Source organism: Mauremys reevesii, linkage group 8, assembly GCF_016161935.1.
Source record: "Mauremys reevesii isolate NIE-2019 linkage group 8, ASM1616193v1, whole genome shotgun sequence".
Taxonomy (NCBI): Eukaryota; Metazoa; Chordata; order Testudines; family Geoemydidae; genus Mauremys; species Mauremys reevesii.
Window position 1 is genome coordinate 53,107,896 of NC_052630.1, and position 13,158 is coordinate 53,121,053.

The 13,158-nt window shown below is 46.1% G+C and overlaps 1 protein-coding gene across 4 annotated transcripts in view; it reads left to right on the plus strand.

The window, feature by feature from the left end:
* Positions 1 to 13,158, plus strand: part of XPR1 (xenotropic and polytropic retrovirus receptor 1) — a 303,371-nt gene that overhangs the window by 245,992 nt on the left and 44,221 nt on the right. The window lies entirely within an intron of this gene.

Sequence of the window (13,158 nt, forward strand, 5' to 3'; positions counted from 1 at the left end):
AGAACCCTTCTTTTCCCTGATGTCTCATTGCAGCTTGGACTGTGCCCCCGACTACCTTTCCCACTGGCAAATGAGCCAGTCATGAGAGTCTGGTATTGGTACTCGTGGGACCCACTGCAACCATAGAAACCTTCCCCTTGACCATACTGGGTGCCCTAGGCTCCCTACCTGCCAGCGCTGCCTGCCCTCCCAGGTGTCCTGTCACTCCATCCATGCTCCTTCACCAGCACCGTCCAGCTCCAAGGAAGAGGTGGATGTCGAGCCAACTCCGCTGGTCCCCACGGCCACTTCATCTTCACCAGACAAGGTGCTGATTCCTCCCTCCCTGTCTCCGCCAGACGATCACTGTCAGTATCAAGATCTGCTACAGAGAATGGCAGCAGACCTGAGGATACAATTGGAGGAGGTTCAGGATTAGCCAACACCAGCACCTGGGCGTTCTCCAGCCTCAGGGACCATCTAGAGTTGCACTCAGTATTAACATGGCCATTCTCAGTCCAGCGCAGGCAGTGTGGCTCACCCCGCCTCATGTGCCTCCACTCCTAAGAGGGCAGAGTGTAGGTATTTTTTTCTGGGGGCAGATTTTCTTTTCTCCCACCTACCCCTCAGCTCTCTTGTCATCCACGCGGCAGCTGAATTGGCACGCCAGCATCTGCAGAAATCGACACCTGCAGACTGCACGGCTAAACGTATGGACCTGTTGGGAAGAAAGGTGTATTCCTCGACAGCTTTGCAATTTTGCATAACGAACTATCAGGCTCTGCTAGCCAAATATATTAATAACGATGTGCGGCTAGCAGAGTTCTGGGACAAACTGCCACTAGACAGCAGCAGCAATTTCAGGTGCTGGTGGATGAGGGAATGCCTAGTTGGCAAGATGGGCCTCTAAGTAGCAGTTGATGTGGCAGACACATCCTCTCATCCCTTGCGATAAGAATAGTCATGCACCATAACTCGTGGCTACAGTCATCCGGCTTTCCTCGGGAGGTCAAAACTACTATTGAGGACTTCTCCTTTGAAGAGGACAAAATGTTCTATGCAAAGACGGACAAGTCCCTTTGCTCATTGAAGGACTCCAGGGCCATATTGCAAGCCCTAGGGATCTATACCCCAGCTCTATGGAGCAGGCAACAGCGCCAGCAGTTCTGTTCTCGCCCACTCGTGCCCTACCTGGCCTACTACCAACAATAACAGGATGCCTCATGCAGGCAGCAGGGTCCCAGTGGCAGTGTTTCCGAGTCTCAGCCATGGCCACCTCTTCGACCCTCTCCCACCAACAACCAAAACTCCAGTTGTGACACATTGGTTGAGAACTGTGAACTTCCTCATTGCCACCCGTGGTGCCCCGTGTTGTCTTTCAGGGCCGTCTTGCCCTGTTTGCCCACAATTGGGGCAAGATCACCATGGACCATTGGATACTGGAGATCACCCATCATGGATACTCCATAGAACTTCCCCCCTGCATATCCTGGATCACACCTCCCCCAGGACACTTTCAGGGGACTCTTCCCAACAATGCATTGTCCAACAAGAAGCAGATGCTCTTCTTGCAAAGGGCACTATAGAGCACGTAGCACCTCCGTACATGAGGAGAGGCTGGTTGTCCATAAAAAGGAGCTACCCACCCCCATTTCATTTGTCACACGCACCACAAATCACAAATGGTGCTGGCCAGCCTGGTTTAGATTGGGTCCACACCAGCTGGGATTTCTTCCTGGAGGTTTAGGAAACAGGCCAATTTTCGATAGCATTTACTTTAGCCTGTAAGGGGTTGATAGTTCCTTGACCCACCTGATGTCCAAGATACGTTACCCTGTTTAGGCCTATTTGACATTTTTTGGCCTTAACGGTTAATCCTGCCTCCCTTATGTGCTGGAAGACAGCTTGGAGGTGTTCCAGGTGTTCTGCTCATGAATCTGAGAATATAGCCACATTGTCAAGGTAGGTGTCTGCAGATTCGCAAAATCCAGCCAGAAGGTTATCTTCCAGTATCTGGAAGGTGGCAGGTGTATTTCAAAGTCCAAAAGGGAGCACATTAAATTCATACTGCCCTACATGGGTGATGAAGGCTGACCTTTCTTTGGCTGGGTAATCTAGCAGCACTTGCCAATACCCGTTAGTTTGGGCATGTCCCAGTTGTTCCAGTAACTCATCTGTGCGTGGCATTGGATAGTTCTCTGGGCGAGTTACAGCATTTAGCATACAGTAATGCATGCAAAAGCGGATTTCCCCATCTGGTTTGGGAACCAGAACCACTGGAGAGGCCCATGCACTCTGAGGGGCAGATTATACCCATCCATAACATGTCCTTGATCTCCCTTTCTATTGCAGTTTTGGCTTGAGGAGCCATCCAGTAGGGTTGGGCTCTAATTGGGCAAGCATCATCTGTGTCAATGGAGTGGTATGCCCGTTCTGTCCATCCTGGGGTGGCTAAAAACATTGGCACGAAGATGATGCACAGCTCCTGGATTTGCTGTTGCTGCTTATGCCCAAGGGTTATGGAAATACTTACCTCTTCTATGCCACCATTGCTTTTCCCTTCATAGTAGACTCCTTCAGGCCACTCAGCGTTGTCTTTCTTCTGGGCTGTAAATGGGAGAACCTTGATTTCTCGGGAATAAAAGGGCTTTAGAGAATTAACATGGTATATTTTAGGTTTTAGGGTAGGGTCTGGGAATGCTATGAGGTAATTAACAGCTCGCAGGTGCTCTCGAACCATAAATGGCCCCTCCCACGATGCTTCCATCTTATTGGCCTGGGGCATTTTCAGGACCATGACTTGGTCACCTACTCTGAAGGAATGTTCTCTGGCATGTTTATCATACCACACCTTTTGTTCTTGTTGAGCATCCTGTAGGTTTTCTCAAGCAAGGGCTCGAGAGTCTTTGAGGGTGTTTTGCAGGTTGGTTACAAAGTCCAAAATGTTAGTTCCTGGAGAAGATGTAACCCCCTCCCATTGGTGCTTCACCAACTGTAATGGCCCCTTAACTTCATGACCATAAACAAGTTCAAAGGATGAAAATCCCAAACTGAGATGTGGTATAGCCCTGTAGGCAAAGAGCAACTGCTGCAACACTAGGTCCCAATCATTGGAGTGCTCATTCACGAGTTTACATATCATGACCCCCCAAAGTCCCATTAAACTTCTCCACTAGGCCATTTGTTTGATGGTGGTAAGGGATGGCAACCAAGTGGTTCACTCCATGAGCTTCCCAAAGACATTTCATGGTCCCTGCCAGGAAGTTAGTTCCCGAATCCATAAGGATGTCGGAGGGCCAACCTACCCTGGCAAAAATGTCTGCCAGTCCCTGGCTCACGCTTTTAGCCCTGGTTTTGCTTGGAGCTACTGCTTCTGGCCATCAGGTGGCAAAATCCATGAATGTCAGTATGTACAGCTGTCCTCTGGGTGTCTTCTTAGGGAAAGGACCCAGAATATCCACAGCTACACACTGAAATGGAACCTCAATTATGGGGAGTGGCTGGAGAGGGGCCTTGACCTGGTCTTGGGGCTTTCCCACCCTCTGGCACACCTCACAAGACTTGACATAGGTAGAAACGTCGTTGCCCATTCCCTCCCAGTGAAATGACTTCCCCAAAACGGTCTTTGGTCCACTAGGGTGATCATGGGCTAAGCTCAAGAGCTTTTCCCTATACTTAGTTGGAACTACCAACTGTCTCCGAGGATGCCTTGTGCCCACCAGAAAGGGTTTCTTTGTATAAGAGTCCTCATCCTACAACAAACCTGGACCTATTGGAAGAGCTGAGAGGTAGTGGGCCGCTCCGTGCTGCTGTCCAAGCTCCCTTGAGGCTTTCATCTGCTTCCTGCTCTGCCTGGAACTGCTCCCTTGATGCTGGAGACATTAGTTCCTCACTGGGTTGTAGACTTGGGCTTGGTCTCACTGGAAGCAATGCTGGTGATGGGGGTGTCTCCATCAACTGTGAACCGCTCTCCGCTGGTGCACTAGGTTGTATTTCAGGCTCCGGTTGAGCTTCTTGTGCCAGTTTAGCTGCTGCTGCAGGTGCAGACTCTGTGGCGCCCTTTTGTGCTGGCTCCCCTGACTCTTGTGGGGTTGCAAGCACAGGCTCTGGTACTGACTGCTCCGCCAGTTCTAATCCTTGGGCTGGTTCTGGCTGGGTCCCAGGAACTGGACCTACAACTGCTGCCATAGACTCTGGTCTGGGGTCTGGTTTTATCACCTCTGGCTGGGTCCCTGGGCCTGTGGTATCAGGGGACACTGACTGGCTCCTTGTAGGAGGCTCAGGAATGGGGTTAGGTGTGGAGGCCTGTTTAGCCTGGCTGTGGGTGACCATCCCCACCCTTTTTGTTAGCCTCACATGGTTGGCTACGTCTTCTCCCAGCAGCATGGGAATGGGATAATCATCATAGACTGCAAAAGTCCATATTCCTGACCAGCCCTTGTACTGGACAGGCAACTTGGCGGTAGGCAAGTTAAAAGAGTTGGCCTTTAAGGGTTGCACCATCACTTGGGCCTCTGGGTGAATGAATTTGGGGTCCACCAGGGATTTGTAGATAGTGGACACCTGTGCGCCAGTGTCTGTCCACACAGTAATCTTCCTCCCGCCCACACTCAGTTTTGGGGGGAGGGATAGCTCAGTGGTTTGAGCATTGGCCTGCTAAACCCAGGGTTGTGAGCTCAATCCTTGAGGGGGCCGTTTAGGGAACTGGGGTAAAAATCTGTCTGGGAATTGGTCCTGCTTTGAGCAGGGGATTGGACTACATGACTTCCTGAGGTCCCTTCCAACCCTGATATTCTATTATTCCTTCATTCTGGGGGTATTTGCAAGGCATCTGGGCCTGAAGGCTCTCGGTGGGGCCCCAGGGTGATGAGTTGCAGTCAGCTGGTTCTCTTGGGGCAGTTGGCCTTCATATTCCCCAGCTCATTACATTTAAAGTGTCCCCCAGCAGACTGTGGGCTGGGGCGAGGTGGGTGGTTGGAGAGTAGAATAGTAGGACAAGAGGGCATCTGGGGTTTCCCTGGCTGTGTGGAGGCCTCTGCCATCTAGGATGTACCTTTCTATTTCCTCAGGAACACCCTCTAAGAACTGCTTCATTTGTATTAGGAGAGACAAATCTTCCAGAGACTTAACATTTGCTCCTGATATCCAGGCATCCCAATTTTTTACAATGTGGTAGGCGTGTTGGGAAAATTCCATGTCTGGTTTCCACCTTGGGGCTCTGAACTGCCGACAGGCATGCTTGGGTTTTAGCCCCATTCTAATTCTGGCCTTTTGTTTAAAAAGTTTGTACTCGTTCATGTGTTCTTTAGGCATTTCAGCTGCCACCTCTGCTAAGGGTCCACTGAGTTGTGGCCTCAGCTCCACCATATGCTGGTCTGGAGGGATGCTGTATCCAAGACAGGCACTTTCAAAAAATTTTTAAGAAGGCCTCTGTATCATCGCCTACCTTGTATGTGGGGAATTTCTTGGAATGGGGAGCGGTACCTGGAGAAGGACTGTTAAGACTACCTGGTTGACCCAGTTTAGCCTTTTCTAGCTCTCAGCGCTTCAGCTCTATTTCCACCTCCAAGCATTTCATCTTCACTGCCAAGCGCTTTGCCTCTCTCCTCGCTTCCACCTCCCAGTGGATCTGGGTGTGTCTTCTCCGAGGCATGCGGCTTTGGGAAGACTGGTTGCTCTAGGGTTTTAGTACCCGACCGCAACCTCATGCACAGGGCTGCCCTACTCTAACATAGCTATTTTGTTGCCACGAAGCTAGAAAAAAAAAAGCCTGCTTGTTGGACTCCCTGGCTCGGCAGGCTGAATCCTTTTCGTGCCTGTTCCCCCCGCAGGCAGCAAAGAAAAGGAAAAAAAGAAAAATCTCCCTGACTTTGCAGGCTGCCAAAAGGAAAAATGTGTCCTTTTAAAATCCCGAGGTCTGTGCTTCTGGTTAAAAATGATCCCACCACTCTGCCATCATGTCATGGCTGATTCCCCACTCTGGCACTTGGAGTGCAGAAGGTGGGGGCTTGCAAAGATTCTAAAAATTAATACTGGCCACTCCAAGCTTGTATTAAACTCCCAAGGTTACAGCTTTTCTCTGACCTTGGATGGGTAGATGCTGCTACCACCCAAGTGCAAAAACCCCTTTGAGAACCCAAGAAGGTGCACCTGGGAATTCCTTCCTATAGGGTACCCCTCAAGCGCGCTCTCTCTCTCTCTCTCTCTCTCTCTCTCTCTCTCTCTCTCTCACACACACACACACACACACACACACACACACACACACACACACACACACACACACACACACACACACACACACACACACACACACACACACACTAAAGAGGTGAGAGAGAAAACAAAGCTAATTAAACAACACATGCACAAGCCTCTTAGGACACACAATCCAATCCTGTTCTTAAAAAAGGTAAACTTTATTAAAAACAAAGAAAGAAAATACATTTGAAAACTCAGGCTATTGCTAGATTTAAAAACCCCACTTACAATAATTAAGCATCAAGAATAACCACCTTGAGGTCCAGCTTTAAGATTACAAGCAAAACAAAAGCATTTGGGGTTAGCACAGAGGAGTCCACAAGCCATAAAGAAGTAAACAGAAATAAACTTAATCGCATCTTCCTAGACATTTCCTGATCTCTACATGTATATCTGGGGTTTTAAATGAGTAGTTTTTAGGTATGATCTAAAGATTTCCATACCTGCCCCAAAGTTTTTTATAGCATAGTTCCAGCACTGTCTCTGCTCTCCAGGAGAACACCACAGACAGACAAAGGGGAAAGTTTTTTTTCCCCCCCAATTTTAAAAAGTTCTAGCCTTCCCATTGGCTCTTTTGGTCAGGTGCCCACTCCCTTCCTTTTACCTATGCAGATAGACTTTTTAACCTTTTACAGGTAAAGCAAGTAGAGAACAACTCTAAGAAGTATTTTATAGCTAGCTGGCTGGGTGCCCATAAAAGGGAGCTCCCCCACCCCCTTCATTTATCATAGTTACTAAGAAATAAAAGGTCAAACACCACTAACACCTAACTTAAGGTAGTGAATTCAAGCTCCAAGTGACATACCTGCTGGCACCCAAAATTCCCTGTCTGACATGCTCAGCAGGATTATGTACCTCAACTACACGTGAGAATTGCACAGTGCCACATTCTGATCTCTCTTCCACAAATGGGGCACCCCACACTTGGTCTCTTCGCCACCCCCTGAGAACAAGTTGCCCCTTTATTCTTTCAGGGGAGCCATCAGAGGCTTCTCCCCTCTGCTACGCACACCCTCCTCCTTTCCCCTCCTCCCGCAAGTGCAATGCAAGATCCACCGGGACTGCACTACCATAATATTCAGTCCAATTCTGGACGTGTCAGTTTTGGTTCATAGACCTTCTCAGACTCTCTACCTGCATGCCACTCCGTCTTCGTGCACTCCTGACACGAGATTGGGGCTGTTCCTGGCATCCCCATCCAGGCCCTCTTCATCTCACAGCCTGGTTTTTGGATGGGACTCAGGAGTAGACAGAGCATGCTCCACCCCGGTGCGACACATTCTTACCATGCGGAAAGATATCCACCAGGGACTGCTACCAAGGTAAATGGAAACTATTCATCTTATGGGCTCACTGCCATCACCACCTACTGGTATGATATCCATACCTGTCATCCTTGATTACCTTCTCAATATCAAAACGTTGGGTCTTGCCCTCAGCTCTATACATGTCCACTTGACAACACTTAATATTTTTCTTCCCCCCTTCCTATAGATGTTGCCTCCATGTTTACAAACCCTACCACTGTCTGTTTCATGAAAGGTCTCCTCAGTACCTTCCCACTAGTAGTACTCAAGCCCACACCCCCATGGGACCTGAATCTTGTTCTCTCCACCCTCCCAAAGCCACCCTTCGAGCCACTGGCAACATGCTCCCTCTCCCATCTCTCCATGAAAGTGATGTTCTTATTGGCCATTATCTCAGCTAGACAAGTCAGTGAACAGGCAGCCTTGATGGCTGACTCCCCTTTTACCATATTCCATAAGGATAGTTTCCTTACAGCTACACCCTAAGTTCCTCCCCAAGGTCATGTCAGAGTTGCACCTCAATCAGTGTGTCCACCTCCCTGTCTTCTGTCCCATGTGGACAGAATCTTGCACTCCTTTGTTGTCCACCTTGCACTGGCATTCTGCCTCCACAGGACCCATGCCGTTCGTGCATCAACGAAAATATTTGTAACCATTGCCGATGGATCCAAGGGCCAAGCCCTCTCTTCCTAGTGAATCTCTAAATGGGTCTCTGGGTGCATCTGTGAATGCTATCCAGTGTACTGTCGCCTGATGGTGTCACAGCGCACTCTGTGCAAGCAGCCACATCAGTCTGCCTAACAGACATCTCATGGCAAGACATCTGTAGTGCAGCAACATCGTGCTCCATACACACATGCGCATCCCACTATGCCATTGCCCAAGGGGCAGCTGTGGATGCTGCAGTGGGTTACACCATACTACAGACTGCACTTCCACTCACATCCTCGCACCTACCTCCACAATGATCACTGCTTGCTACTCACCCACATTTGGAACTCACATAGGGACTATGACTTGAAGAAGAGGAGGTTGTTACTTACATTTGAGATGTGTGGCCCCCTGTTTGTATTCCAATACCCATCTTCCATCCCCTCTGCTGTGGACTTGGCTACTCATCGGAAAGAGGGTCATTGGCGAAGCGTTGATCCACCCGGCCCATTGTACCCTCTTCTGCAAGCACGAGGGGATGCACGATGCACATGTGGGTCACGGGATACTGCTAAGAAAACCTTCTGGCTCTGGCACATAGTGCACATGTGCACCCACGTTTGGAATACAGATAGGGACCACACATTTCAAAGAACCTCCAGTTACTGGTAAGTAACCACCTCTTATTACCACCCTCCATGTGTGTCGGGGGCCTCTTTTAATGTGTGTGTTTATGTAACTTCATACATTGTCTTCACATTTCTGTCTATAGCTTGCATGTTTGATCTCTGTGAGAGCTGTGAATACCATTAAAGCCAGCTGCTGTTTGTATTTATCTCGCAATGTGAAATTGGTGTATTTTCAATGTTCAGAATGAAAAAGCATCATAATGGTAGTAATGAATTCATGACCACAATCCTCATCTTCAAACGTATGCACCAAAACTGATGTGAATTAGTGTGCTTCCATCAGGAGACATGACCTGGAACCTGTGAGTTTCTACAAATATTGGGAAAATAAAAGTTGTACTGGTACTTGCAGCTATAAAGTTAATTTAAAAAATTGCTACTTTGCTAACATATTAGTAACCTTTACCAAAGTGTTTTGAGAGTCTGCTTGGTACAAACATGACGTCAAGGCTATAAATGTATAATGCCTCAGGGCAGACATTAGAACTTGGGAGGTTCAATTACAAAACACACCAACCGTACCTTCTGATTTTAAAAAAATTAACATCACCTGGAGATCTGTGTTTTTGAGTAACCTGAAGTCCACAATGGTTATCGCTATCACAATCGGAACCAGAGAGAGTCCTTTTAATAGGGTAGACTGTCCTTCACTAACTCCTATGGGGACATGGCCCCCTCCGTGTCACATCTTATTTGCTGCCGTATCTAAATGTTTTATAGCTCCTGAGAGTCTAGATGGCTTTGAAAGTATATTGAAGCAGGGGTATGATCTGTTACTTATTAACAAGTACGATTTTACACAATGCCTCATGAGTAGCACTCTTTCTCACAATAGCAAGGGTCATCTTCACTTGTAAAAATACAGAATTTGGTAATAGAACAGACTAGTGTATTGGGATACCATGAAATATCCATGTGATGCTCGCTTTTCTATATTAGCATCTCTCAAGATGTTAGTGAACATGGAATTGTTAATACATTAGTGAAGTGAAGCTGCTAATTCAGAGTTTGTATAATTTTCATAGTACAGGGACAAAGCTAGAGCATTCAAATCATAGCAAGGTCTTGGGGAGGAGAAAAACCCTAACTCTAATTACTTCAGTTCTGCAACATATTTGAACAGGATTTGTAAGAGAAATCAACATGTCATCATGGATCTAAATGCAATATCAGAAACTGAATAGAACTGAAACAGGTTTTGACCCTGTTGGGGGCATCAGAACAGAGAAAACCTCTGATCTGTTAACACTCTGAATGCCTCTTTAATTTGTCTACCAAGTATCAGTTGGTGAAAGTGTAACAGCTAAATCCATGTTATTGTTGACATTAGTAATTGGGCTAACCTGAGGTATTAGAGCTAGGTGAATAGCAGGTTAGTAAGGCAAGCCTTTCGACTCAGTCTTTGAACATAGAAAAGTGGGGGTAACAAGTAAACACTATCATGGTGCTCTTATCTGAGTCTTCATTTACACACACCACAAAAGTGCTAAATTATCACCATCATCATGTTCACATTACGCCTCTGGCGTTTAGGGCAGCGACAAAGCTCCTTTGCTCCTATCTGTTTCTGGCAAGTCTTTCGATGGTTTCCCAGCTCTGTCCCAGGTTTTTCAGCTCGCCTTCCACAGCTCTTCGCCATGTTGTTTTCGGGTGGCCTCATTTTCGCTTGCCTTCAGGTGTCCATCTTATTGCTGCTCTTGTGATGGAATCAGTTTCTGTCCGAAGCACGTAGCCAATCCATCTCCAGTGCCTCCTGGCAATGATGGTGCTCATATCCTCTTGGCTGCACTGTGTCAATAGAGCTTGGTTTGAGATTGTTCTGGGCCAAAAAGATATGGAGGATTTTTGTGAGGCAGGTTGTATGGAATGAAGACAGTTTGGACATGTCGTACTTTCTCATTCCCCAGTGTTCTTCACTATAAAGTAATGTTGAAAGTATGTGGCTCTGATAAATCTTGAGTTTGGTTTTGGTGTTGTATTTTGATGATTTCCAGACTCTATTTAAGCTCTTGAATGTGTTCCTGGCTTTATTGATTTTTGTTCTGGATATCCTGGCTTGTTCCACCATCCTGGCTGATGGTACTGCCCAAGTATATGAATGTTTCTACATTGGTGAGAACATAACCTCTGTCTGTACTGGTGCTACATACTTTGCCATAAATGACTGTCTCTTCTCAAGAAGTCAGGATTGCAGTAACAATAGAGTTGCAGGTCACGGTTAGAGTGCATTGACAGAGCAATATAGGGAAGATTTTACATGTTATCTGCCCATACTGCTATCTAGTTCAGGCAAGTCCTAGTAGTGCTTCATTTTCCTGAGCAGAATCATCCATAAAAAGTGGGTTTTGGTTGCACCTCCAATAAACTGTTCTTGATTGTTGTCAGACTTGTCATTTGTCCCTTCTTCAATACAGGCAGAATCTGACTCTTAGGCCAACTGAAATTATATAGAACATAATGGTGAAAACTGATGCATAATTATTTTCAGTATTTATACAGTGCTGTAACTTTGTGTGGCACTTAGACTTTTTTTAAGACTTAACAAATAGACCCCTCAAACTCTCTCCCAGGTTCTGTCCGAGCTCTGGTACACCTAGTGGGGCAAGATCCCCACTGGTCCTTGCCTTTTACCAAGAATTTTTAAGTGGGATTTATTCTCATGATGCTCCATCATCATTCTTCACAGTGTTTCCTGTTCAATATTTTGGGGTCTTCTTTGCCCAGAGTAAACGGGTTGATATCCACCTTCTGTCCCTTTCTATGTGTAATTGTTTCCTCCCTTTATTTGCAAGCAGCCCCCTGATCTTGCATGCCCCTGGTTCAAAATAAAGTTCAGATGTATATTTTCACAGTCATATCGTAAACTAACTTAGCTGTCACCCTCTTCAGGACATTTTTGGCAAAATCCTTTTGAATGTTAATTAGACATCTGCTGATTTCGCTCAGTGTTACCTGAAACCTGTTAACATTATCACTCTTGGATATAAATTTAAAGGGACAGTATTTGAATAATTCCTTCTTATCCATAATTTCTATCTCAGTAATTCCAAGCAATATAAACTATGAATGCTGGCCAGATGAATGAAAATGGTTAGAGACAGTTTCATATGGAGAGACTGAAAAGATTGGAGCTATTTAGTTGAGAGGAATTGAATAAGAGAGGGTGTGGTAGAGGAAAAATTAATTGACACAGAGAAGTTAAATTGGGTGCTCCTGTCAAGACTTTCTATTGAAAAAAAAATTAAAAGATTGGGCAGGGAAAGGGGCAGGAGGGAGATGGGAATATTCAATGAAACTGAAATTGATTGAAAAAAAAATTTAACTCACCCGTCAGTAAGAAACCTTGCCTTGGGCAATCAGGAGGGTAAAATTTTACAAGGCTGCCTGGGATGGACAAAGATAAAGCTTCTATTTTAAAGAGTTGATTGCCATTTGAGATGCAGTAAAAACACATGGGTCTCCAAAAGCTTGTAGGACTGAACAAAGGAAGCAATATACATTTCACCAACCTCACTTGAATTTAGTGAATAGACAGATTTAGCCCTAGTTTAAATAGTGTGTATTGTATTTCATTGGCTTGGTTTGAGGCTAAAATATTTGTGCCTCCATTTGCAGAGAAAAAATGAGGCTTTGAGATTTTGTTGGCTTAACCACAAACTTGGAAGAATGTTCAGCTTCTTCTAGTTACAATTCCTGCAGGTACCAATGCTCCAGTTTCACATCACTCCTACCAGTAAGGGAGTAGGATGTTGCTGGTGGCCTGAGTGGGAGATGGAGCAGAGCTAGTAATCACTGGCATGTTCAGAAGTGGTCAGGGCAGAAGCAAATTGAGGTAAAAAGGAGACTTAAAATACAGTGAGGACAGTTAACCGTTGGAACAGTTTACCAAGGATTGTGGTGGATTCTCCATCACTGGAAACCTAAGATTGGATTTTTTTTTCTAAAAGATATGCTCTAGATCAAACAGGAATAAATTCAGGGAAGTCCTATGGCCTTTGCTATTCAGTAGAAGTTATATTCGATGATCACAGTGATTTCTTCTGGTTTAATAATCTATGAATCCCTGATGTTTGACAAATCTTAAATTTTACTTATGAGGTGAGGCTTGAGAAGACAGGTGTATAGTACCAAATAAAGCTTAACTTTGATCATTTGGCCAAAAAGAGGAAACTCAGACCACCATATGCAACTTCTCTTGTTTGGCTGAGGTCAAGTGACAGATCTTCTCCCATCCCCAAGAAAAAAGCAAGTCAGAACTTTAATCTGGATTT